General features: G+C 36.6%; 1 protein-coding gene across 1 annotated transcript in view; it reads left to right on the forward strand.

Moving 5' to 3' along the window:
- HDAC9 (histone deacetylase 9) overlaps positions 1 to 26,017 on the forward strand; it is a 486,360-nt gene that overhangs the window by 396,952 nt on the left and 63,391 nt on the right. The window lies entirely within an intron of this gene.

The raw sequence follows: 26,017 nt of genomic DNA on the forward strand, positions 1-26,017 counted from the left end.
ATTATGTGGTATTAGCAGTACTGCTTGGGCCACCAGTAATCCCATTAAATCAATGCAGCTTCTTGAAGAATAATTTGTTACTTAGTGTGAGGGAATCCATCAGACTTCAAACTCCTAGACATTAATTGTTTCTTACAGGCAGCATAAGAAAAATGCTCAGTCATGCAGTGACTTACCGTGTTTGGCATATTTCTATATTTTTTCGCGCGAAGTGGTGTCTTTGTCCTGTGATCGCATATACTTAGGTCAGGATTTAGAAGTAAATCGATCATTTGTTTCATTAGCTAATGCAGGTCTCATTTTTACACACCAGCATAATTCATGGCTGACATGTAACGTTGTTACTTATACAAAATAATCTCTTGCAAAAGTCATTGTTAAAAGATTTTGTGAAAGCAGAGGCTTTTCACCAAGTAAATATGGCAGGATCTGATCTTTGATGCTGTGAGTACATTTAACCTAACTCACCAATCAAATCTTTAAGATTATATACAAGCACTTTCATGAGTTGTTATGCCTTGAAATAAAATAAGCTTTCAAAGTATTTCATTACATGATCCATATGTTTACCTACCACGAGCATTCAAGTCATATTTATATCAGGTGTTAAAATAAAGTTACCAAAAATATTAATTTACAAAAAATTAATGAAAAGCAAAACAAAACAAATTACAGCACAGTATAAATAAAGAGCTATGTCTGGGATGCATTTCTCCTATGTCATGCATAGCAGTGTATATGTATATCAGATGATATAAGATGGAGGGTTGAAGGCAAGATGCAGTTTATTTGGTTCTTTTCTCCCTGTCAGTAAACTGACTGGTCTCTGCTGCTTTCCCCCTCCTGTGCAGGGTCTGCATTACTAAGTAGAGATGACTAAAGACAGCAGTTCCAGTAAGTAGCAACTGTCCGTGGTTTTGACATGTGATTTTCTTCTACACTGGAACAAAACCAAAACTATTTGAAAGTTTCCAAGAAAACAACTAAGTGTGTGTTTCAAACCCTTTCGTGACGATGTTCATCTCTAGCCTTATGGTGAGGACAACACTCTAGGAAGCAAAAAAACCTTAAGTGAAAAATCCCATCCCTGAATGATGGAAAACAATTTTTTGTCTCCCATTCTTACAAATCAGGGGCTTGAACCTGACATCACATCTGAAGGCAATGACTTTACTGTCAGACTGTTTGGAATGTTTTTTTCCCCTCCCTTTTAAAAGAAGTCTCCCTCTGAAAATTATCAGTGATGCGCATCTACAAAAAAAGATTATGTTTTGGTAAAGGAGTACATTTCTTTAAAAAGTTACAGTTCTAATCCTGCATTATTAGGCTGTTGGGATAGTGGGGGCTAATTACTTCCCTATCCAATCCAACCCTCCTACCTCTCCAATCAAGATGTTTATAGATTAAGAAAGTATTGTTGTTAAACCTCTGCAAGTGCTTCAATTCCTGTGTCGCAGGGACTTCTCACTCCTCATGCTTTATTAACATCTGCTTCACTGCCTATGTGATGAACTCTCTATGGAAACTGATTCCCATTGGATCTGAAAATGACAATTTATCGTCTGCTCTTTTACCTATCTCTGTTCTACAAAGTATTTCGAAAGGTTGCCCATCTTTTTCAATATAATTCTTGTTAGACGCTGCAAGCAAAGCCAGCAAAAGGAACGCAGAGTTTGTAACAGCTTAAAGACCTGGTGATTTCCAACTGTTCAAGAAGGCAGTGATTTCATTCTCACTCTGTATCACTGGATGGGCCACTGCTAAGAAGTATCAGCTGCCCCTGAAACATGCACTGATTGAGCGGTCTTGAGTTAATTTTGATTTGCTCTGTGTCAAGTCCAGTCGTTGGCCCCTATGTAAAAAAATAACTGAACAAACCCATAAATTTTTATGTTGTCTTTTGTGTTCTTGCAACACAAATTTAAGAGCTTCAAATTATTGGTAATACTTTTCCAATAGTACCAAACAGTAGAAATAATTTTCCAATATTGGAAATACACAGTCACCCCCACCCCCCCTTCACATTTCTGTCTTGGAGTCATAGTTCGACCACTCACCAAATTCTTCATGGCAGCCCTAACTCCTCTTTTCCTCCCACAGCTCTGCCCTAAGCCTCTGATTACAAGGTTGCCCATCATCTGTTCTTCTCAAACTCTTTTGCTTGGCACCAGGGCCTCATTCTTTTTCATCTCCTGATCTTCCTGGGACACAAGATTTTGTCTTCCCTTATTCATCTATTTAACCTCTCATCCCCCTCACAAGAGGCTCTTGTCCCTTGTGATACAATCATGTTTCACTAAAAAGGAAGTGCTGTTAAGCTCTATCATCCTCTCTCATTTCTCCCTCTCTAACCCCAAGACCATTGAGTTTAGCCTGTTTGTCATCCAGTTTTAGTGGCCCTGATGATCTTTGCCTTGAAAAATAATCCTTCCGTGGGTTCCATGCTTGGTAGTCCTTCCACCTGACATTTCAAGTGGCTATTTTATCTTGTCTTTTGGAAAAAATCAACATTCCTCCTTGAGCTTTCTTCAGTGATTCCACGGCATTCTAGATTAGGTCTTGGTCCCTTCTCCTACTTCTTTGTGTCTGTCTAGAGTACCATTCATCCACAGTAGAAATTCCATTATTGTTTTTCAGGGAATTACTTCTCTGTTCTAAGAATGTCTCCTCTGTGCATCATGAAAATTTATAGTAACTTTATGATACACTTACTGAGGAAATCTGCCTTTAGTTCAGGCTCAACCTTACCAAAATTTTACCCTCAATCCATTTCTACTGCCACTCTATAGGCAAAACTGTCTTTCTGTCTGTCACTCAGACAAGTTCTTGTGTCACCTTTGACCTTCTCTGTTGGAAGCCACAACCCAGCAATGTCTGAATTCTACAAATTCTTTCTGTAGCATGTCTGTGAAATACAGAATATACTACCATTCCAACCAGCTAAAGTGATTTCTAAGTCTCTGCCATTTTGTTTATTATTGCAGTGTCATTCTCAGAATGCTCCTATGAATTTTACTTTCCAGATCATGATACCAGGTACAGGTTTTCTGCTTTTTTTTGGTGATAATGTTCATACTTGCAGGGCATTTTCATAAACAGTTACAAAACTACTTCATTAGCGTCCTTGAAATCTTTTATTACATTTCTATATTGCTATATTTCCTCCCACAAAACTGGACAGTAGTTAAATTCCTATACTGCTAAGATTACTTCTCGTTTTCTAGCTTGTACAGCTTCTGCCAGTAGCTCCCCAAGTCCCCATAGAGTATATAGACAAGAGCTGACTTTCTGTTCCTTCTTGCAGTGTCTTATGCAATGGAGTTTTGTTTCATGACAGTACCTCCAATGCACCCATGACAGAATCGGTTGTACTAATATAGATTTGTTTGTTATTATTAAGGATAATAGTAAGATGTAAGAAGTTAAAAGGTTAATCTGGGAGATGTAAGTTGTTCCTCTCCCCATCATGTTGCATGAGAGGTACACAGCCCCAGTACTGGTGACAGTGACTGCATGTGAGACATGGGATCACAAGAGCTTGCGCACTGGCTGGGGCCAAGGCTAGAACCAGGCTAGAAACAGGTCCTCTGGTCTGATGCAAAAGGGGTTGTCTTCCTGGGTCTTGAAAGAGGGAGATGGAGTGATTGAGTCCTCTAACTCAGATGAAAGACATGGAGTTCTTTGTCTTTTATGCAAATTTGAATGACCAGAGTTTATTTGGGACTCCTTCCCCAAACAGGCTTTGGAAGTGTGATCCACCCCCTGTTTGCCCATCTCAGGAGCACAGATATCACTCAGTATCACTTCCGCAGTGTCTCTGATATCATTAAGCCCATAAGCATATGTATCTGTTGACATCTGAGGAAATATGATGATTATCAACAAAATGTAGGACCTGTTGTACACTGTATCACTTCAAACACAGTAGGGTTATTAAGGCTTAATTACATAAGAAACAGTATACATGTTTTGCAAGCTTGTAGAATGTCATTTGCAGAAGTTAAGCAAGATAAGTTTCTATTATAGTTTTATTTCCAGCAGTATTCTTTGACAAACTAAATAAATTACTGCATGTATTGGACCTCTGAGGCTTGGGGCAAAGAATGGAAAAATTATTTACAAAAGCTTGAAAATATTTAATCACTAGAGGCAGGGGGCAACTGTGTTTTAATTAGCAGTTCCTCAGGCCATTGGCTGGCTGGAGGCTTTCTCAAACAACCACACAAACGCACTGAATAGCTGTTTGCCAGCCTTAGGGTCAGGCCTGAGATGAAACAGATAAGATAATTGGCTCTAATGAAATCCAGAAGGCCTTGGCTTTCTTGTTTGAGCTTGGATTTGAAAAGTGCGTGTGGAAGTGAGGCTTAATTCAAACCAGTCCTGAACTAGGCCCGTTTTTCAGTGACTTTGATATTGTTTGAAGTTCTGAAAGTGTTCGCCACACCACTAGCCTGCTGGGCTGGGCCTCCCCGGTCACCTTAATTACTGAGCTTTATTGCTGACTTTACTACACAGGAAAGGAGCCATTATATGTTCCATCAACATCAGCTCTCCTCAGATTGGAGGAAAGGGCAGGGTGAAAGGCCACTGTAGGAAGGCAAAAACTTCACTTTGAGGCAGTCAGATCATTTACCCGTGTTAAATTTCACTGTGCTATGTGTGTACATTCCTCACAACACAGAAGCCCAATCTCCATTTTTTTTTTTAGCAAGTGATTACTTTTCAAAACATTTTGTTTGTGTCTGATTAGCAGAAGGGGACATTTATTCTTAGAGGTGGAAAGCAGGCAAATTGTAACAAACGCCTAATTAATCATCACAGGGGAAAGAAATCTAGTTAAAATCTGTAATAAAGAGAAATTGTTCTTAATGCTTCTTTGAAGTGGGAATAAGTGAGGAAACCCCTATGGTGTGTTTGCAGACCTGACACCCTACAGAACCAACTCCTTACAGCCAGCCTGATATCTTGAGGGTAACTTGTAACATGCTTTCCAAAACCAGAAAGGCTCCTGTGAAATACTGTAAGGGCAAGCAACAATTGAGGTATTTTAGCGATGTTAGTTGTGAGTTTCTCTCTTCAGGGTAATTACTTTCAGAGCTTGGTCCTAATCTCTTTAGCTGCTCCAGCTGGTGGTGCTGCTGGAAAAAAAAGAAGCTGAACTTGTGTGCATGAATGGATTTTCAGATCTAGACACTCTGTAGCAGGAGAGATGTCTCTCAGGCTTCAGGATCCAGTGTCTGGGGCCACTGACGTCCCTGGGAAGAATGTGGTTGGGAAACCTGGGACAGATCCTGCAAATGCTTAGATGTGTGGCTGAATATATTTACACGTTAACCTATTACTAAGTCAATTAGGCTACTAGCCTGAGTAAAGTTACACATGTGCATTAATGTTTGCAGGATTGGGCCTCTCGAGACTAATGAGAGTGTATAATATTGGCCAATTTGGGCCAGATCCCATCTTACCAACACTAGCACATAATAAAAAAAATATATTGATGAATATTATTTTTTAGTGGGACTGAAACTGTGAAGTTCAGACCAAGATGAACAAATATTTTTCCCATGAGCTTGGGAGGAAAATCAGAAAGGACTGAAAAATCAGTTCTGCTGCTGTCTACTCTGTAAGCATTTTATTTTGTTTTTCATTTCCTTTGTGGGGTTTTTTGCATGGAGCTAATATTTCTGTTTTTCTTAAAAGCTTGAAAATGTCTTGGATTCCTTCATAAAAATTAAAAATGTCACAAAGATACATTCTGCAGAGTATTCAACCCTTTCCTTAAGGCAACACTGTTTCACAAAGAAGGCTTCTGTAATTCGAGATAGTTCTACCTTATGTTATTTTATAAATAATACATATGCTATAATGCAAATTTTATGTGTGTATAGCTGAGATTTTTTAACACAAAGGACTCCTATTTAAGAAGCCTGAAGGCTTCTTGTTTTTCTTCCCTTTCATATGGCCTGTCATCTTAACATGTTTTATGTTAGCAGAATGGCAAATTGGTTATACGCTTTAAAGAGAAGCAGCAGGTTTTAATATTTTTATCAACATTTTGTGAAATTTTAACCTGTTAAACTCATAGCCGGCATCACAGGGAGCTGGTTATATCTTGATGCGTATTTTATTAGCACTAATGAATCTCTCTCTGAGCTGAGAAATTTCTCTTGAAATCATCATAATTCATTACAATTATCAGAAAACAATTATTTCCCTTCTAATACAAAAGGTTCTTTTGTGAGAAAATAGCTGTGTAGGTGTCATAGTGTGAGAGTGTGAGAGTTCCTATAAGCAATATATTCAGATGGGCTCTTTACTAAGCAGAAGTTTTTGTTTGCTCCAATTTTTTATAACTAAATAACAAGGCACAAACTTCCTTTTTGATACCATGCTTCCTAAGAGGTAGTTTGGGCTCTCAACATTGTAAATCATGTTCCTCTGACTGTACTTTCAGCTACATTCACATTTTGTAGAGGCTAATGTGATTTAGAGGAGCATATATGATGATATAATAATATTACAGTATTTTGGAAAAGATTTATTTACTTGGAAAAATGAGTTCATATAATCTATTAATGATTTAATTCATGCCTTTCACATATGTTGAATGATCTCTTCAATAGAAGGAATAGGATTATAAAATCTACTGGTGATTTAATTTGACCTTTGCACATTTGTCTACAAACATAAAGTTAAGCTTAGGTGGGTGGTATAAGTCAAGCAGGGGAGAGTGACTGAGGAAACATTTTATTTTACGAAAAAATTCCCTGGATGCTTAAACCACTTATTTCCAAGGTTTCCAAAAATGTTTTGAAGGTAGTACAATGCTTGTTACTAAAAAGGGTCTTTTTTAATGTTGGGAACTGAGGGTTACACAGTTTCATAATTTCCACCTTACTTAAAACTGCTTGTAAATCTGCAATTTAATAAAAGGAAGTCTAACAAAAATATCCATAAAGTAGCCATTATCTGATGTAATGGTGTTGTGTTGTGTATTTTCAAAACACTATAAAGACCACACAGCAAACCACTGGCTAAGCCAAGAATAAATGTTGGACTTCATTGCTTTCACTGATTCTGTGAAATTTCTGCATCTTTAAAATGAGGGATCTAAAAAAATGACCATTAGATGTCATCTTTCTATGAACCTGTCTGCTCTCCTGTTAAAATTTTCAGTAGAAAATCCATCTGCTCTCCACTTAAAGTTTGAAGGTAGATTTTGATTCTGCTATTCATTATTCTTCTTTTGTATCATTTTAAAATGTGTAAATAAGGGGTAAATTGAACCACTTGGGCTCAGTAAGTCACTTTTAGATGCAGTGACCACGACATATGTTTTTGCAGCACTGCTTTCTATGTTTCATTACATGTTTTTTAACACTCTTTGGTAACAAGAAGGTAACTAGAAGACAAATGCCATAAAGAACATTTAATTGGATGCTGGACGCTTTACCTGTTTCTATAATTATAGATTGCTTTCTGGCATCCTTTACCTTGGTAAAGAATAGTGAAAGAGTTAATAAGGACATTACCTGCCTAAGGTATACATGTGACTTTTTGGCTGTGACTTTTCATTGCTGTACTCGGTAACAACAGTGGGAATAATTCATTGCAGAGAACTTTGACAAAGGATGTCGTAGGTATGTAATTCTTTTGACTGGAGAATTCAACTGGGATACATTTCTCATATCGTGGCATATGCTATATTCTTATAGATTACTTTTGTGTGATGTGGGAGATCAAAGGATTGTACTTTTGTTTCCATGACTACAATAAACTTGAAAATAATAAAAGGGACCAGTGGTGAATATCACATAAAATGAATGGGAGGTAATACAATTTGGAGAAAAGAACAATTAGAGAAAAATGAGGATAACATGCTTCTTTATTGTTCTTGGTTGTAGTGTGAAGTCTTGCACCTGCTTGTTAACAAGGTCAGATTTAGGATTAAGAAAAAACAGAGAGTGCTTTTAGTCACATATTTTCTCCTAATAGCTCTGTTTCCTTAATTTAATTCATATGTACAGTATTCCAAAATAACTACATTGATTGATAGTGCTGTAATAAAACACAGGAAAATACACACAAATTCTGTGCTTCTTTAAAAATTTAAACTACTTCCCATTGTATTCTATTTATTATTGTGTTTAAAATATTTTTAGCACATTTAGTGAAATTCTATTCTAACTGTAACGTGAAGCATTACTTTGAATTTGCAGTCAATCCTATCTTAGATGTCTTAAAACACAGACTAATAATTCACACACCTTAAGTTAAAAAACAAGTAATTTTTTATTTAATGGAAACTGCTGTGTAACTGCAGTTCCATACTATTTGTGGCATGTAAGGTTGTGTAAGGATTGTGGAATTAACAAAGTGCTAAGTCCTATATTGACCACGCTGCTTATGAATGCTGTTATTCTTAGCAAAATCCAGACAATTATTGTTGTAAATTATTATAACAGTATTAGCTGCCCAGATCAGACTATGATTTTTACTCTGAAAAAGAAGCAATATACAAGCCATTGAGAGGAAACAGAAGGTTCAGCCTGCTGCGTAGAAACAATTTATATTAGCATCCTAAAGGAAAATGTGGAAAGCAGCCATACGTTTTCAGACCTTAGTTGAAAAATTTGATTATACAGATGTGATTCACTTCCTTATGTCCTTTCTGCTTTGAACGTGAAGAGAGATGACTTTATATTCAGAAAAAGAAGCTTGAGTTCCTCTGCTCTCTACCCAGGAGACCTTCTCTGCCCCAGTACCTTAAGACTGGACAGACAATAGAGTTAATGGAAGGCTTCCTAGAATGGTTTCTCTGCTGGTTCTTTTAGCTTGGTTTACTCAATAATTTTGAAGTTGTGATTTTTGGCTTCTTGTTTCACACTAGGTTATGGTTAAAAACTAGCATATAAGCAGAGGTGAATTCAGGGTCAAATTCAGAAATCTAGCCATATTCTTGCAATGTAGGTGTCTGCATGTGAGCAAGGTGTCCCAGTTCCCATTGTGGAGAGCTCTGGGTGACAGTCAGTGAATCAAGAGAGCCTATACAAAATCAAGTCTCTCTGGCAAAAGTTTTTTCAGTATCCATGTTGACTCATTTTAAAGCTAGCACAGAATCTTTGCATCTTGCTGCAGTGTGCAGTGTAGTCATATCCCTAGGCAATGTATACACTTTGGTTTATTGATGGAGTAAGTGGGAGGTTTGCCACTTCAGTTGTACACTTTTTGTTATATCCTTGTACTGGACCTTCCATAGCCAATATTGTTGGCTGCACTTAGACCAAAATACATGAGAACAATAACCTGGGACGAGGTTGTACTTTAGTCAGGTTGTACTGTATACTCCTGAAGGGACTACCTCTCAACAGTGTCCCTTTCCAGAAATTTAGAGCTGGTAATATTTATGAGAGTTCAGAGCGGTTGAAACGTTGGCTAGAGATCTTTTAAATGGCTAAATTTCAACACATTCCCTAAGGACCTGAGATGGAGATCATTTAAGACCTGTCAGAGGAAGATCATGCCTTAATTGTACTTCATTGGACTATGAAAAATGAGACCTCTCCACCAGATTTAAAAGCCTGTGGTATTGTGATCTGTGTGAAATTTTAGGGGAACTCATCTGGGTTCTTACAGTGTGTATGAAATAAGCTTGTGTCACTAACAAAGGTAGAAATAATCACATAAATGTGATGGTTTCTGTAACTGATCTTTTTTAAAAGTATCTCCAACTTGACAGGGAGCATCTTTTCAGTGTGATTTATTCTGTAATACAGTACACTCCAGTGGCTGCCTTCCAAAAATGCTGTCTTGAATATCTGCTTATAAATAGAGCAGCTCCAAATCACTCAGGTTCATGACTCCAGCATTTCATTGAAAGATAAAGACTACTTTGACAGTGGCACAGATACCAGCTTTCAGAATAGAGCCTCTCTGAAAGCGTGAAGGACTGCTTACCTCTTTCAGTAGCAACCCTTACTCTTGCAGAGCTCCACATTAGCACGTCAGCTTTAAAAATTTTTGTAGTCTTCAAAGAAGAGTATGATATGTCATGGAGTGTGGATTGACATGGAAAAACACTGCTACTTTTATTTGACAAAATCCAAATCAGCCAACTACTTCTGTCACTTGCCCTTTTGCCATTCAGTGGAAAACAGTGCCATCAGCAGAGGATGATCCTTTCTCCAGTCTCTCTTTCAAGCCTTTCACACTTTTCACAATCTTAGAAAAGAGATAGGTACTCCATAATTAAGGCAACGTGCAAGCTACCTCTATAAGCCTCATTTGTAATCTCTGAAAAGTTGTTGAAGTCTCTGAGGTTTCCAGAAGTTTCCTCCACAGCAGGGCACTAATTTGTATTGATTTTCCTCTTCCACTGACGCTGGGAAGAGCAAGAACCTTCCACTTTGTCTCTCATTGTGGCAGTGCTTGAAAATATTCCCTTGGACAGCATGAAGAGAAGGTCAGAGTTTGAGGAATTAAAGCTTTGACTGATACAGATCTCTGCTGGTACAAGGGCAGAGACGGTAAGTCCCAGAAGATAAATAGGGCTTTCCTACTTCAGGGTTGTTTACTTGGATGAGGTGCCAAAAGTCACTGTAAAGGGGAGCTGTCCCAAGGAAATGGGACACACAGCACAGCTGGACTTTACTGAAGTTGGTAGTCTAGTCAAGTGTCCAGCCAGCATTCCCAAGACTGAGACATAGAAATGTGTAGATAATTCTGAGAATTCTGCACTAATGCACCCTTTAAATGATGGACCTGATGCTGAGGTCATGACCTATCTAAGTCCCTTTGGCATTGTATCTCTGGACTTCTGTCACAGGGGACTGCACTGGAGAGATCACAAGGTAAAGGGCATAAACATGAGAAACTAGTGAAGGCCCAGGGAGTGAGACAATATGCAGACTTTTGGAAGGTCAGTACTTTACTGTATAGTTTTGAACATATGTGAAGAGTTGTTCTTGATTAAGAAAGAAAAAAAACCAGTTTCAAGCTAGAAGTTTCTGACTGAATTCATTTTAAGGATTAATGATTACCCTTAATCATCAAAGGCTACATTACAGCTTTAGAACAGGGAGTTGTGACATCCATGGTGTCACCAAGGTACCTGTAGAGCATTAATCCTGCCATGTTAAGCCATTTTCAATGGTAGAATAATGTGTATCTTTGGGTCGTGATTCTAAAAGGTTTTAAATGCATGTCTATCTGTGTTTATTTTTTTTCATTTGAGATACTCAAATTTTTGCTTGTATAACAGCATTGTTATTGATTGTGTTAACACTAAAATTTACACATTCCTGAATGTTCTTCAACAGATACAATAGTGTGCAACAATGAAGTATTTACAGCTTCCCTTCAGAGATTAGTAAAGTACATGCCATGATATTGCTAACCTGTGTGCAGGTAGGACACTAGGGAGTTACACTTTTCTGTGAAAAGTACAAATGGGTACTGTAGAAATGCTTCCAGGAATAAGAACACAAGGTACCTTAGACAACAATCAGAAAAGTAACATGTTTAGGTCAGTAAAGACATCCAGGATTGTCTTTAAAAAAAAATAAAAAAAAAGAAGTTAAAGTTTGCAGGTCAAGAAAAGAAATTAAAGTGGTCAGCATCCCTCAGAATAGAGCTCTCAGGTCTCATCCATTCTCCACCTCTGTGAGATAATTGGGAAGTAAAGGGGAAAACAGAGGGTTGGTCTAATAGTAATGAGCAAGCAGATGAGAGAAAACAGAGTAGAAAGAAATTGTAGATGAGACAGTGTAGAGGAAAAGATGAGAGAAAACAGATGGAAGCCAAAAAGCCAATGAAGTGAGAGAGACAAGACTCTAATGATTTACACAAGACATGGTGGAACTAGTCTGGATAAAATAAAAAAAAAGAAGAAACTTATACCCTCAGTCCAACTTCAGACTAAAACAAATCTTTAATAAGATTTTAAAAATGTTAAGGCAAAACTTTGTGAATCTTTTCATCCTGGAATTAGAAACAGAGATTCTATAACAGGATATTCTGATAGTATGACCTTCCATAGATAAGATTGAAATAAACATCAAAACATTTACATGTTTATATGAACCAAACTTCAAACCCCTTGAGGTCTATTCTTTGCTAATATATACTTCCTTTTAAAGCTGTACAGAGCCTAAAATTGAATGCATGGTTAACAAGATAAACAAAACCCACGGTTTTTAAAATATATCCTAGAACACCATTTTTTCTCACATAAGCCTGGTCTAATAATAGTCTTCATTCCTTTAATAATAAATCATTTTTTGCATTTATATGGATTTGTGAAATAAAAAAAAAATCTCATTGTATTTTTTTAAATTATAAAAGGAGAATGTAGGAACTGTTAAAGAGAGCACAAGTCTGAAGGAACTGCATAACAGGATTTGGCTTCACTTGCAATTAGAAATAGAGCCAAATTGGAAGATGCATGTGTACCCTATATCTGTTGAAACAACATATGCCTTTTCAATTTTAAATTGTTTTTATCTGTACAGTATCTGCATGAATTATAGAAATACTTAGTATTCTAGAACTGCAGCAGCTTCTTTAAGCCATTTTTGAGCTGTATTCACCAATAGTTAGCAATCCTGCAAAAAGGAATTCTTCTTAGATTACAAGCTAGAGTAATTCTCATTTGTTGGTTTAGTCAGTGATTTTTTTCCCCCCATGATCAGGCCAGAGTTCTCCTTTGGTGATTCAATGGAATTTAAAGAGAATGGAATAGAGCCAGAGGGAAGATGAAAATATCAGCCTTGGCAGGATGAGCTGATTTTTAAGTACTCTTTGCTCTTTGATACTCCCCATCTCTATCATTGCTTTTCTGCTGAAGAAAGCAGTGCAACGAGGTGGTGGGAAAGCTGGCTTGCTTTGTGTCATAACAAGCAAGACTTTACCAGTTCTCGTTCCACAGTCAAGTCTCTTCAAAGATAACTATTTCCTTCCTGACTGTGGGTTTCCACTTGGACTGACAGGTTGCCAGGATTCCTAGTGTCAGGGCACCAAATGCTGTTTGAGATTGGAATTAAATGTCAGGATTCACAATTAAAAGCTCAGATTTTTACTAGAATTCAGGGTATACAATAAAATAAAGAATTTGTTAACTATTTAAAGGCTATGACATGAAATTTAAAATTATATTTGTGCTCCTGCATTGTCTTTTTAAAGCTATACTGGATAAATAATATACAAAATAGAAAACATCTATTTGGTACTAGATAAGAAAATTTGTTGCAAACTACTTGATTAGCAATGTCTGTCAAGTGGGCAGAACTAGATGAAAAAAAGAAAAACACATGAATTGCCCAATACCTGAGAAGATAAAAGAGAACATTTTATATATTATCTGATTAATGTTATGAATTCAAAAATGTCAGAAAATGTTGAAATTAGGACTGGAAAATCAAAATCAACTTAGATGATTATATATACAGCCCTTCTGTAGTTATCCTTAACATTATACTGACTTAGGGTTCTGTTTTTTCTTCCAAAGACTGAACTATCTTACAGAAGAACAATACAGATTTTAATAAGTAATTTTTTCCTTAGTTGTTCCTTCTGAAGGGCTGACAAATTCCTTTTGCTTAGGTGCCAAGAGTCTTCTAAGCTTTCTTGAAGGAGCTACAACTTAGAAGCCTATTGGATCACCTCCCATGTATTAGCAATGATAAAAACTTCCTCCTATTCACTGTAATTGCACAACTCTCTATGACAGGTTTGGCAATGTTATGTTGGAACCGTAATTTTAACAAAAAGTAGATGGGAGGATTGTGCCAAATTTCTCAGCTGGTGTAAAATTCCTTATTTTTAAATATAGGTTGGCAACTGGAATTGAAGAACACACAGCAACAAGATCTTTGCAGAGTTTTGGGGACAGTTGGTAATCCAAAGAGAGCAGCATGAAAAGTGCTGCATTTGAACTAGTCCTTTGTGCAGTTTACAAGCTCTGTTGGCAATTTTAAGTAAGGAATTTAAAATGACAAAAGGATTTCATAAATAAATGGTAACTTATTTGCAGTAAGCACACTAAAGCTGATTAGAGTCTAATCCTTAGGAGATAAACTGTTATGAACTCCTGAAGGGGCTTGTGGAATACTTGGAAAATGAATATTTTATCAAATATATTTTGGCTTTGGTAAAAGTTCAAGTTTTTGGACAGAGTGAAGAATTTGAATTACATGATACCTAGATATTGTGTCATCCAGATATCAAATCTGGAAGAACAACTATTTTGTTTTTTTTAATGAAGTCAATTTGAATGTACATTTGACTTACATTTATTACAATGTTTTCTGAAACTTCACAATTATTTTACTGATGTATTCAATCTAAGTTATTATATTATTTTGACTGTCACTCTGAGAGATAAGTGCAACAAAAATAAATCTAGAAGTGGAAATCATGCTTAGGGATGTTTTTGTTGCAGTTTCAACATTGTAAATTGAGACAGACATTGAAAAAGGAACTATGTGATTCAGTTCATTCTTACATTTTCTTGAAATTATAATCAATCTCAGTTTCCAAGGCAACTGACTACATGAGGATGGACCAGCCAATAATGGGAAACAGCTTTCTCTTTTATTACTGTAACATATGGTAGAAAAAGTCTTTTTTGTTTCACGCTGTTGAGGAGGCTGTCTAATTTATCACTCCAAATAGGATCCAAAAATGATTAAAATAGTGTGAGCACTTCAGTTTTGTAACAGAAGTGCAGAGACATTAGTTCTATGGGGGGAAGGCAAATTCAAAAACATCCAAATGTCATTTTTAGATGCTCTTCAGTTAAATGCAAATTTCACCTTGATTTTTCCTCTGACCTTCTTCAGGGGTCCTGGCAACATGAAGAGTTGGTGCAAGTGATTGTATTGGCAAATGGATTAGCATTGTATCAGTATGACTCTCTTGGGGTGAGTGGAATTGCCTTTCTGCTGTAAAATGCCTGGCACAAATAAAAGGCTTCTTCCATGTGCACCACTGAAAGAGTTATGATTGATCTAGGACCACAAGACTTTCTGCATTTCTTTTGCAGACGTCAAATAAAATCTATTATGAGAAATGTTGGCTCCATGAAGTCAAAGGAAGCTTAAGTAAAATATTAAATCACATCGCAGCATATCTGCATTTTCATGTTTTGTTTCTCAGACTGAGATTTCAACTGCTTTGCTGTTCACTATTCCTTCCTTATTAAAAAAAGAAAAAACCAAACCTGTGAAACATTTATGCAGGAGTCATGTTATTGCTGAATTCTGTGGTGTTGTCTTCAATTCTTATTTTTCAGAGCTCTTTAGTTTTCCTTTTTTTCCTCTATTCCAGATATGCTTAAGAAAAGCTTTTGTTTCCCTCATTTTGTCTGTGAATGGGAATATATATAGCCCTTTTTTTAATTATTATTTAAGTTTCTCTGAACCTCGTACAGTATCTCCTGACCATCTTGGGTTTTGTTTCCGATGTTGTCTTAACACAGATTCCTTTGCGACGTTCATACTTTATTAAACTTCCTATTCGTGAGATTGATTCCTCAACATTTAAAGTTCTTTCCTCTATGAAAATGGTACACTTTGCATTTCAGGTATAAAACCATATTTTCTTCATACTACTGAAATCAGAAACAAAATTCCCATTTTCCTCAACATGTCATATTTGGCTTCGTATTTCCCTAAGCCTTTGTTACCTCCAGTCCTTTCTTTGACTTCACCCTTTAAGTTATAGGTGTAACTCTCTTGCAGGAGAGTGTTTCATATTTTAAAACATTAGCCCACCTGATGTTGCTCCCTGAATAAGTCTGGTACTTTTCTTTGTGAGTTGCGTCCTTCTAGTCATGTTCGATTCAGTTAATTTGTAAGCGTTGACATCCAATTTTCTCTGTCTTTGGAGTCTATCATATTTCTTCAGTTTTGTTGAGCAAAATGGGTGTAAGGGAAGAGGGGACAGGATAATATAAAAGAGAAAGGATTCCTCCACACTACCCAGAGCCAACACCGGATCACATTTCTAACCAAACAGTAGCTGAAACTGCACCAGAAAAAGTTGTAGTTTCTAACACTAGGTAGTACCTAGGGATCAGTGCTTTAGTGTGAGTGTTCCCCCTCTCCCACAAGTATCTCCTCTCTGAGAATTTTGGAGGGGGAAGGACAGGGATTGAAAAGTGCTTTTCTGGGTTACCTTATATTATCTGTAAATATTTCCTCTAAACCCCCACTAAAATTATATCAGTATGGGTTCCATTAAGTGGCCTTCAATTTAGGCAAAGTGAGAAAACTTGATGTTTCTCTACTGTATAAAATCTTGTTATATGAGGGATGCTGTATTTTTGGCTATCAGAATGCAGCCCAGCTGGTCTGTTTAAATAGATGCTAGAGCACTGGGATTGTCCAAAGTAGCCCCAATTCCAATGACAAAGTTCTGTCTAGCATGAGACAAACAAATAGGCCTGTATTTGATAATACTGAAGTGTTGGAAACTGTTGCTCCCTGTAGCATCAATATCTTCCTGCTTGAATTAGAGACACTTCCTGTTGGGTAATTTGGTTTGGGTGTAAGAAAATGGCCATATGTTCCTTTTCTACCCGTATATGTTGTTCCTCAGAAAAAAACAAGAGGAAGTGACACGTCTGTATCTTCTCTCTGAAAGGATATCTCATAAGAGCTGAAAAATAAGGTTAGCCATATGACCAATTTTCTGAATAGCATTACTTCAAAGGAATAGTGACAATATAATATACAATAAAATAATAGTGGCTATGCAGAAGCTTGTGAAATTTCTATTTAATGGTAGGACAGAAAACCAGACACACAGAAAATACTTTTAAGAGTAGTTAAGAGTGTATGGGAGGAAATACAAGACAAAGCAAGAAAGCATTTGCAAGAGAATTTCTAGAGGCCCCTAAGGAAAGAATTGCTACAACTTCATATACTTTGTATTAACAACCATGTTGATGAACACAGTATGTGAAAAATTACGCTTTTGCAAATGGCCATGACCTTGATGAATAATTTGATTTCTAGAAAATGTTTGTTTTCTTTTCATTTAAAAGGAGAGAGAAAAAAAAAAAAAAACAACCTTCTGGGCAAAATGCACTTTTCAGAAATTTAGCAAATTTTGTGGTAAAAGTATTTTTTCCAACGGATTTCTGTATCATTTATCCACTCAACCTATTGCTCCCATGAAAAATGCAACCCCTCCAGTTCATCTCCCCAGGCATTTTTTGTAAGATTTACCCTCCCCTTTTCCCCACATCTCACTTTCGCAAGAATTGAAAATTACTTTAATCTTCTCTAGTGATCACTTCAGTGGTGACATAAGCAGATTGTTAAACTTGCAAACTGAGCTGTTGTACAATCAATAGCAGTAAATTTTAGGTAGCGTATTTTCCTCATTCCTGCTGTTGGTCAAACTGTATGCTATGTGCCCAAACTGAAAAGCTTTTCTAAAGTTTTTTTCATAAAGGAAGAGGGTAGATTTTGGACCTAGACACAAACTTCATACTCCAGAGCCCTCTTCTCTTTTTAATTTACTCAGAACACCACCATTTCCTTCTTTTCCCCAATTCCACCATTCCTGTGGAGTGTAAATGAAACAGGAACTATGCTTTCCTTTCTCTTATACTGTTCTTAGATTGCTAAGGAATTTTAAAAGTGTCAGGTACTCTAAAAATACACTGAAAGCTGGAACATGCTCAAAATAATGTGTGTTTTCATAGACAGATGAAATTCCTCCGAGAAGATACCATGCTATCATTCATTTTGTGAACTCTAGAAATGCAATACATTGTGGCAAGCTTTTACCTCTGTATTTAACCATTTCTGATATTATAACACCTTTGTCTTCTTATAATCAATCTTATTACTATGTAATAAGATATTACTATGTAATAAGATTTACTAGGAGCAGTGAACTGTTTTAGTAGCATTATTAATTTATGATGTTAACATTTTAGGCCAAGTCCACTGACTTTTATGATAAAATACTGTTGAAAGAAATTACATAGGCAAAACTGATAATTATTTTGTTATAGAAAATACTGTAGTATGCTCAGGCTTGATAGAAATGTAATGTTTTCTAAGCCACCATGCAAATTTTAAAACAGAACACTTGAAATACCCCCAAATGTCATTATTATATTTATGGCAGAATCTCTACATTTGGGTGTTTTTTTTTTTTCATAAAATAAAGTAATAACAAGAAATGGGCACTGAACTGATTTTTCTGATAGGAACATGTTACGCCATGAAAGCTAAATGCTATCTTAAATAATACTTGTGGGTAAAATTTGGCAGTGTATAGGCATGTGTCAGTATCATTTCCCATACATGTTATAATGGCTTTGATAGAAAAATAATTGACTTAAAATGGTGGGATCCCATATTTATTGCATTTTACTTTCTCAGTGTTGGTGATGCTATTTTAAGTCATGCTGTGTTTTATTTTAAGCTCCATCTTTGCAAATTAAACCTCTGTTTCCTCCTTCTCATATATCATCTTCAGTTGTATAGCTCTTGGAAGCAACATCAGTCTTTTAGCTACCAGCTGGAACTTAGTAAATAAGTTTTATTTATGTTGCACAAGTTGGCATGGCACCAACCAGCTTTATTTGAGAACTGAGAAATAAATGAAAGGTAAAAAGACAGTAAATTTTTCTTTCATCATGCCAGTGCTTTCACAAATAAGACTCTAAAAAGAGAGAGGAACATTTAATAGAAAATGTAGATTTTTACTCAGTCACTTTTCAGGGTAAAAGTGTTCTGTAAGGAGATATCCTGCTATTGCATGTGCTGTCTTGGCCTATATTTCCATAGCAGGCTTTATATTTGCATACTGGCAGCTGGAAGTCTTTGATCCTTCCAAGGTAACCTCTTCTGTCAACGTATAATCGTCTGAGAGATACTTAGACCCAAAGCCTTTGAGCAAGCCTACTTACCATAACTTTTAGCCAACCCCTTTATCCAATACTACTGAACTTTGAATGACTCAGTTCTGAATATGGATGTGAATGTGCATGGTACGTGTGTATATGTATTTGCCCGTGCTTCCTGAAGTTGGATAATTTTATTTGACTACGCTATTAATTCTTAAGTGATTTCTGAAAACCACAGTTATATTTTTCTCATACTTTTCCTGTTTTTTAGCTTTTTCTTATTTTGGTTCTTTTTGTACTAGTTTAGCGACTCTAACTGAGGCATACTGCAGATCAAATGTAGAAGAGTCCTTATAATTACATTGAAACCACCTTTCTAAATAATAATAATAATAATAATGGAAGGATCAGTAGATATTATAGTCAATATTTCTTATGCTTTTTGAGTACTTAAGATGTTGCAATTCCAGCTGCAATAGAATTCAGGAAACTTGAATGCAGGATGCCAAAATAATTATTCATTTAAAAAGGAACCCACAAATAATAGCCTAGGCTCTGAAAATGTCTCAAAAAGCCAAAGAAAGAAAAATAAAAAAAAAAAGGCAAAGCTGTTGGTGCTTCTAGTTCATTCACTGGCACTTAGATATCCCTACAATTATAATGTTTGAAATTACTAACTTGGTTGCATCAATGGAAGACCTTGAACCTTTAAACAATTTGGCATGCCCTTAGATTTAATAACATGTGTAAAACTCAGTGAAATGACCGTGATTTACAGTAGTGAGGATTTTGAATTCATGTGGTACCTTTTGCTCCTTGAAGAATAAAACAAAAATATATTTGGTATCTTCAGAAAGCAAATAAGGTAACTATAAAATAAAAATAAGGACAAGAATATTGACTGTGTTTATTAAAAATAGAGAAGAAATAAAATTATTAAAAAGATATAGAAAAAGAACCTATAAGGATAAAAGAAAAGATATAAAAATAAAGCCTATAGAGATAAAACTTATATAAAAGATATAACTTAGAAACTAACACAGATAAAATCTGAGAATTTAGGCATACCTTGTAGAATAAGTCCAGGACAAAGCTCATGGTCAGATGACACTCAGCAAGGAGTTTTGGGGGAAGGGTCTCAGGTTTGGCCTTGGTGAACTTGGGCTGAGAGTAGAACTGGCGTAAAGAAATGTCATGAAGCTAAACCAAAATTTTAGTGAATGACAGTAGCATAAACTCAATTGATACAGAGGAAAAAAATTATCCAATAGTTGTACAGAAATGTTATGTAGCTTTTTGTGAAGATAGACATGATTTGATATTGTGTTACATTAAAACATATGTGCAAACAACACATAAAAATAATAGATACCATAAGTTCCACATACCTGTTGGGGCAACCTTTTAAATAGTTTCTGATCTATTCATATCAGGGCACGTTGAGCAATGCACTTAAACTTGTGTAATTTTAAGGTAGGGCAACATAGTGATTGCTTAGAGCAATATTTTATTTGCAGGATGTGAAACTGAGAAACTAGGTAGACCTGCATTCTTTCAAACAAAAGACTGGGTCTCCATTTGATGGAAAAAACCCCTCTTTAATAGCACTAATGTGTTACATATATATTTCTTGCAAAATACAGGTCTGGTATAACTGAATAAATAACAGTGCTTTTATAGTATTTTCTACTAGTTGAAGTGGTGGACTTAGAGTCTTTTGCAATTTTTTTCGAGGTTTTTCCAGGGACAGCTAAGTAATTTATTCAAGTCTTTTACCAGCTTTTAGTTTTAGCTGATTCATCTGTGAAGTGGGCACAAGAAATGCTTGCTTTAGAGGACTATGCAATCAGAAACAGCTATACTGATTTATACCAGCTGAAGGTATGAGCCTTTCCATTTATTAATGTTCTGAAAATGCTTTGAGATACTGGATGAAAATACTGAGGGATTTTAGCGAAAGAGCAGATAATTTATGTTACGAAGCCATTCCAATCTGCAGTTTTAGAACAGTGAGGATTTTTCTCCTCGGCTACATAAATTACTGTCCTGGGCTGGTATTCCTGTTCGTTTCCTTTTTAAATTACCAACACAGCAGAAGAATTGTAGCTATTTGCATCAGCTTAACTTTCTTTGGAGATTTCCAGCTCTGTGTGATGGTACTTTCAGAGTCGTTTCTGGGTTGGTTACTTCTCCGCAATCTCTTCTGGGAGAACAAATGTTTGGGAGCATCCTAACCATGTGCTTTAAATGTACAAAAATAGAATGGAAGAATAAAAGGAACAGAGTCCCTTGGTAGAATCTCTTTAATGTCTTGCATCTGATGTTCAGATTGGTGGGGAGGGGATGATCACATGCCTGATGTTTTCTCTAGGACTACACCCAACTGGAAGCCATCCCCTGGCTTCTCTGCAGACAGCAGCATACCCAAATGGAACATATTAATTCTTTGGGGAAATCTCCTTAGTGGGACAAAAAGGAATCTTTTCAGCTTCCCAGACACATGCTCTGTTCCCAGTACCATCAGACTTAAAGGAGGATCTGCACTACCTTGGGCTGGAGGACACAGTTTCATTGTAACTGCAAGGTTTAGCATAGATAAATAACTCCTGTTATCCAGCTGCTCAAGCTTTCAGACTTTGACATGTTTATTAATGAAAATGTGAGAGAAAAGAAAGAAACAGTCAGCCAGGTAAGATGTCCCTGTAACTCTGCTGTCATCATTAGGTGAATACGGTATACCAAATATTTATGCTTCTATATGATTCAGGATCACAGAAAATAAATATCTCTTTTATGTGTTTTATTTTCTTTGGAGAAAGGAGTAGAGGAGAGTGTGAGTCATAGTGGAAGAATAAAATTCACCTCTTTTCTGACAAAAACTACTCATTTCACCAGAGAAGGATCCTAGCATTAACTTCTGTTTGCTGATTACCGCCGCAGCCCAACTGGCTTCAAGCAGGAAGCTGATGACCTGCCAGTTCCCAGTCTGTACCTGTCTGGTGACCCATGACCAGAAGCCAAATCATATTTCTTACTCCTGCTGTGGGTAAGATAATCAGTGTTCCTACCTAGGTCTGAGTGCAGGCTGCCTATGCACCCTTGCAAAGGATTTCTGATGAGCAGAGTTCTGACCCTTCGCACCGTAACAAATCCTGCCAGCTGCAGCCTGACTTCTGAGCGTAGGGCTGGTCTGAGGAATTTGGGAAGGTTAACATGAATATCTAGTAGTGTATGATCAATGCTAATTGTATGCTTAAAAAAATATTTGTTTTCTGTTGTGATCTGTTTCAGAGGATTCTCTTCTTAGTCAACTGTGAAGGGAAGTGGAGCTCCTGGTTATGGAGCTCCTGAGGAGGCAGTCAATGAATGATTTCTCTTTCTTACACCTTGCTGTGCCCTCCAGAGTGTAGATGAGGTGGGAAAGGAGCAAGATACAGGGTCTGATGATTCTGTACTCCCAAGAGACAGTGAAGGGTCAGGAGCTGTCCTTGCCTGTACAACTGTCCTCACTCTCCTCAGGTAGGAAAAGCCTGTTTATGAGAGAGAAGTGAGCTTCATGTTGCTCAAATAAAAAAAAAAGGGATGGAATCTAGTGCTTTGTGTAGGCTTTCTTTACAGCTGCTAACCTCAAAACATTTTTCTAAAGGCAGTTATTCAGGGATAATAAAGGCACTGAAGCCTGAGAGGTGGCAAATACCAACAGGTTTTATTTTTGTCCTGGTGAAATTTAGTCCATATTTAAAAATGTAGATATATGATTCTTTATAGCACTTCATAAGATAGGAAAGTATCTGTCGCTTTTGTGAAAGAATTTACATATGTGTTTTGTGCCGCAAAGGATTTCCTGCCAAGGCCAGACAAAGGTTAGAGAGGTCTTACCTACACAAAGTCCAAAACAAAATGCTATGATGCTTTCCATCACAGTAGTTATTCAAAAGAGGAGCAACCTTAAATGTCTATGGGTTAATGTAGAGGAAGAGTGGATTAGAGATTTAGGAACTAGATGTCTATATGGGCCTCTCTGCAATTGAGAGACTTGCAGCTGTCATCTTTTTTAATGACCAAATAGTAGTCTTGGCTGCTGTAACAAGGACCACGGACACCCAAGGTGTTTTAGAGAAAAGTCAGGCTTGCTATCCTAGTAAAGAGATTACATTTTCCATAATGTCTTTTTTAAAGAAAAGTCCTTAAAGTTTCTTTTCAGTATTAAATCAAGAACAGTATAAGATGGATGAGCTCTTGCATTCCAGGTCCCTCAATATTATGGAGGACGAAGGAGAAATGAACAACGACAAAGATCTTGTGGGCACATAGGTTAACTCTTCTGGTACATAGTATGCTGAGTAGCAGCAGCAAAGTTCTGTCATAATTTGTGTGACAGTATAATAGCAAAAGTAGGGTGCTATTCAGGTGAAATTTAACAGACACTGTGTACATTTCTAAAAGAAAAAAATTTTTCTTTCTGGAAAACCCTCTTAGGTCTTATTTTAGTCATGTGAATTCAGGTAATACTGAAAGCAGTAACAGAACAGTGAATTCTGAATGCTACCTCGTTATTATCGTTATAGCCTTCTCCTTCCTTTAGCTGAGATTCCTATATATCATTTCTGTAGAGATTTATGAATATGCTACTATTTCATGTTCAGTACTATTAAAGATGGTGTTAATAGCTATTCCTGGTGCTTTCTGTTGAAAGACCTTGCTTTCAGTATTTAATAATTTTACTAATGTTATTCAGTGTGGCTGGCAGTTTTCATGTCAGACGTATTTATTTGACAAAAATTTTGACCTGTGGCTAAACAATTTTTGCTGTTTCTAAGAATGAGATTAAGGGTCAAATGCATTCTTTTGCCCAAGTTATAAAAAAATGTGCTGACATCTTTATGCTTTTGAGCAAGGTCTTGAAATGTGGTAGAAGTGTGGAAGATTTTCTCAATGTTCCAAATTACAAGACTTTCAAAAATCTCACTCTGTGTTAGCCTGGTTAGGTTTGTTAGTGTTCAGCAACTTGAGTTTCCAGAGCTTCTATCTGCACTGAACACACTCCACCCTCTGACTCCTGAGCATTGTCTATGCTGTACTCCGTGGTGCTGCCATTTTATTTGACATGAAGAAATAAAAACAAGAGCCTGACTTGAATTTGAGGAAATCTGAATGGAGAGGGGGAGGGCAAAAGCCCAAGTGGCTGCAGATAGGGAGGGTTCTCCATAGGATCCCTCCTTCTTTCAGTGTAGAAGATATATGGTGATTTGGGGACAGACCAAAATTGCATATCAACCACAGTCCTCATCACTAATCAGGATCCGTGCCACATGTGTTGCAGATGTGGGGAAATTTGGGAAGTATGTGTTGCTTCAGACAATGAACATATAATTAGAGTATCAGAAGGTATGTACATAAGAAAGATAAGATGTGGTTGCGTAGGAGATCTTTATTCCTGTTATTGTTCCCTAACTTTTTGGAGATTAGCCTGCAAAAATGTTCAGTCACTGTAGTGTATAAAGTAATTATTCATATGTGTACTTTGTGTGTTATATAGTTATACGTCATGGAACTACAGGAAAAAGACCTAGAGAGAAGTAATCTGTCCTCCTGCCTCAAGGCCATGTCAGCTTGAACCTGTAGCAAGCTTGATGGATATTTGTTTTACCTATTATAAAAAACTCAAAAAGATGGAGACTCTTCAATGGTTTTAAAAATTTTATTTAAATCATTATCTGTCCTTACTATTAAAAAGCTTCTTCCAATGTCTGAACTACAGCTTTCCTGCTGCAACTACTTCATGTCCTATCCACAGTGGAAATGCAGAACAGGTTATTTTTTTCCTCTTGTAATAACCGCTTACATATTTGTGGACTTTTATCATGTTTACTCTCATGTTATGTGAATCAAATAATTACAATTCTTATAATTTTGTCCACATAGGTCACATTTTTTAGAATTTTTTTATTTCCTTTTTTTCTCTCAAGTTGGTTGATGTCCTTGAAGAGCAATGCTCAATACTGGAATCCATACTTCAGCAGAGGCCTACTAATGACATGTAAAAACCAGAATATTTCACAAATTTTATCACTCTGCCTGCAGACATTTGTGGTGCAATTTCAGCGAAATCACCAGAAAAATGAAGTTGCTTTTATTCTGTTTTTCTAATGTAAAATGATATTCATTGAAATGCTGTATGTCCTGACAAAGAATTTTTACTTAGTCTGAATTCTCCTTTTCCCTCGCTAACAAGTAAAAGGAACACTTTCCTAATGTTAAAAATACCTTTAAGGAAAGCAGAACAAAATAAAGTTTATAAAACACAGATCAAAAACTACACTAAAGAAAAACCTAAGGAGTTTTTAAAATATTATTGGGGGGGGGGTCTTGTCCCACAGAAAACCTTAATCCTTCAACAAAAACATGATCTCTTTGGCCTAAGTAGATTAAATAATAAAAAAATAAATATTGAACTAAGACAAATAGTATTACATGTGCAAAATCGATCTTAAGATTTTGACCAGTGTAGACCAACTGGGATTACCTTGAGGTAATATGTTTGGAATAGAACATTCATTTGTGTATTTGCCTTTTAATGTTAGTGATATCCCCCTGAATTAGCACAGTCATTACAGGCTCAGCATCTGTCGCACTAGTATAAAAGCCATCCTGATACCTTCCCTTTGGAAAGTCAGCCTGAAAGAAGGCATCTGTGAGTGCAGAATGCAGGGTTTTGTCTTCTCCTTCAACACTTCTTCAATGCTTTGAGTTTGGAGAAGAGCAAAAACAAAACAACAAACTATCCCCATGGAAGTTTGTCAAGGAAGGGGTTAAAAAAGTGGAATCTCTGTGACTGTGAAGGGCTGAATTATCTTCCTGACACCAGCAGGGGTTGCTGTCACTAGTTTGTGGTTGTCACATTCCTGTTATGCTTGACCTTGGAAAGGCTTGACAACATAGTCTGGATTTGATTAAGGGAATGTCATGTTTTTCCTTTGCTAGAGTCACCCCCCACCTCGACAAACATTTAAAAATGTTAAGAAGAGAAAAAAAAAAGTTTGGAAAGCAAACATTTTCCCAAAAGAAATTTATAGTTCAAATTTACACCAAGTTCGCACTAACTGGAGCAGTCCGGGTTTCCACTCAGTCTTTGAGTGCTCTCTGTAAACC

Source organism: Phalacrocorax aristotelis, chromosome 2 (genome assembly GCF_949628215.1).
Source record: "Phalacrocorax aristotelis chromosome 2, bGulAri2.1, whole genome shotgun sequence".
NCBI classification, from domain to species: domain Eukaryota; kingdom Metazoa; phylum Chordata; class Aves; order Suliformes; family Phalacrocoracidae; genus Phalacrocorax; species Phalacrocorax aristotelis.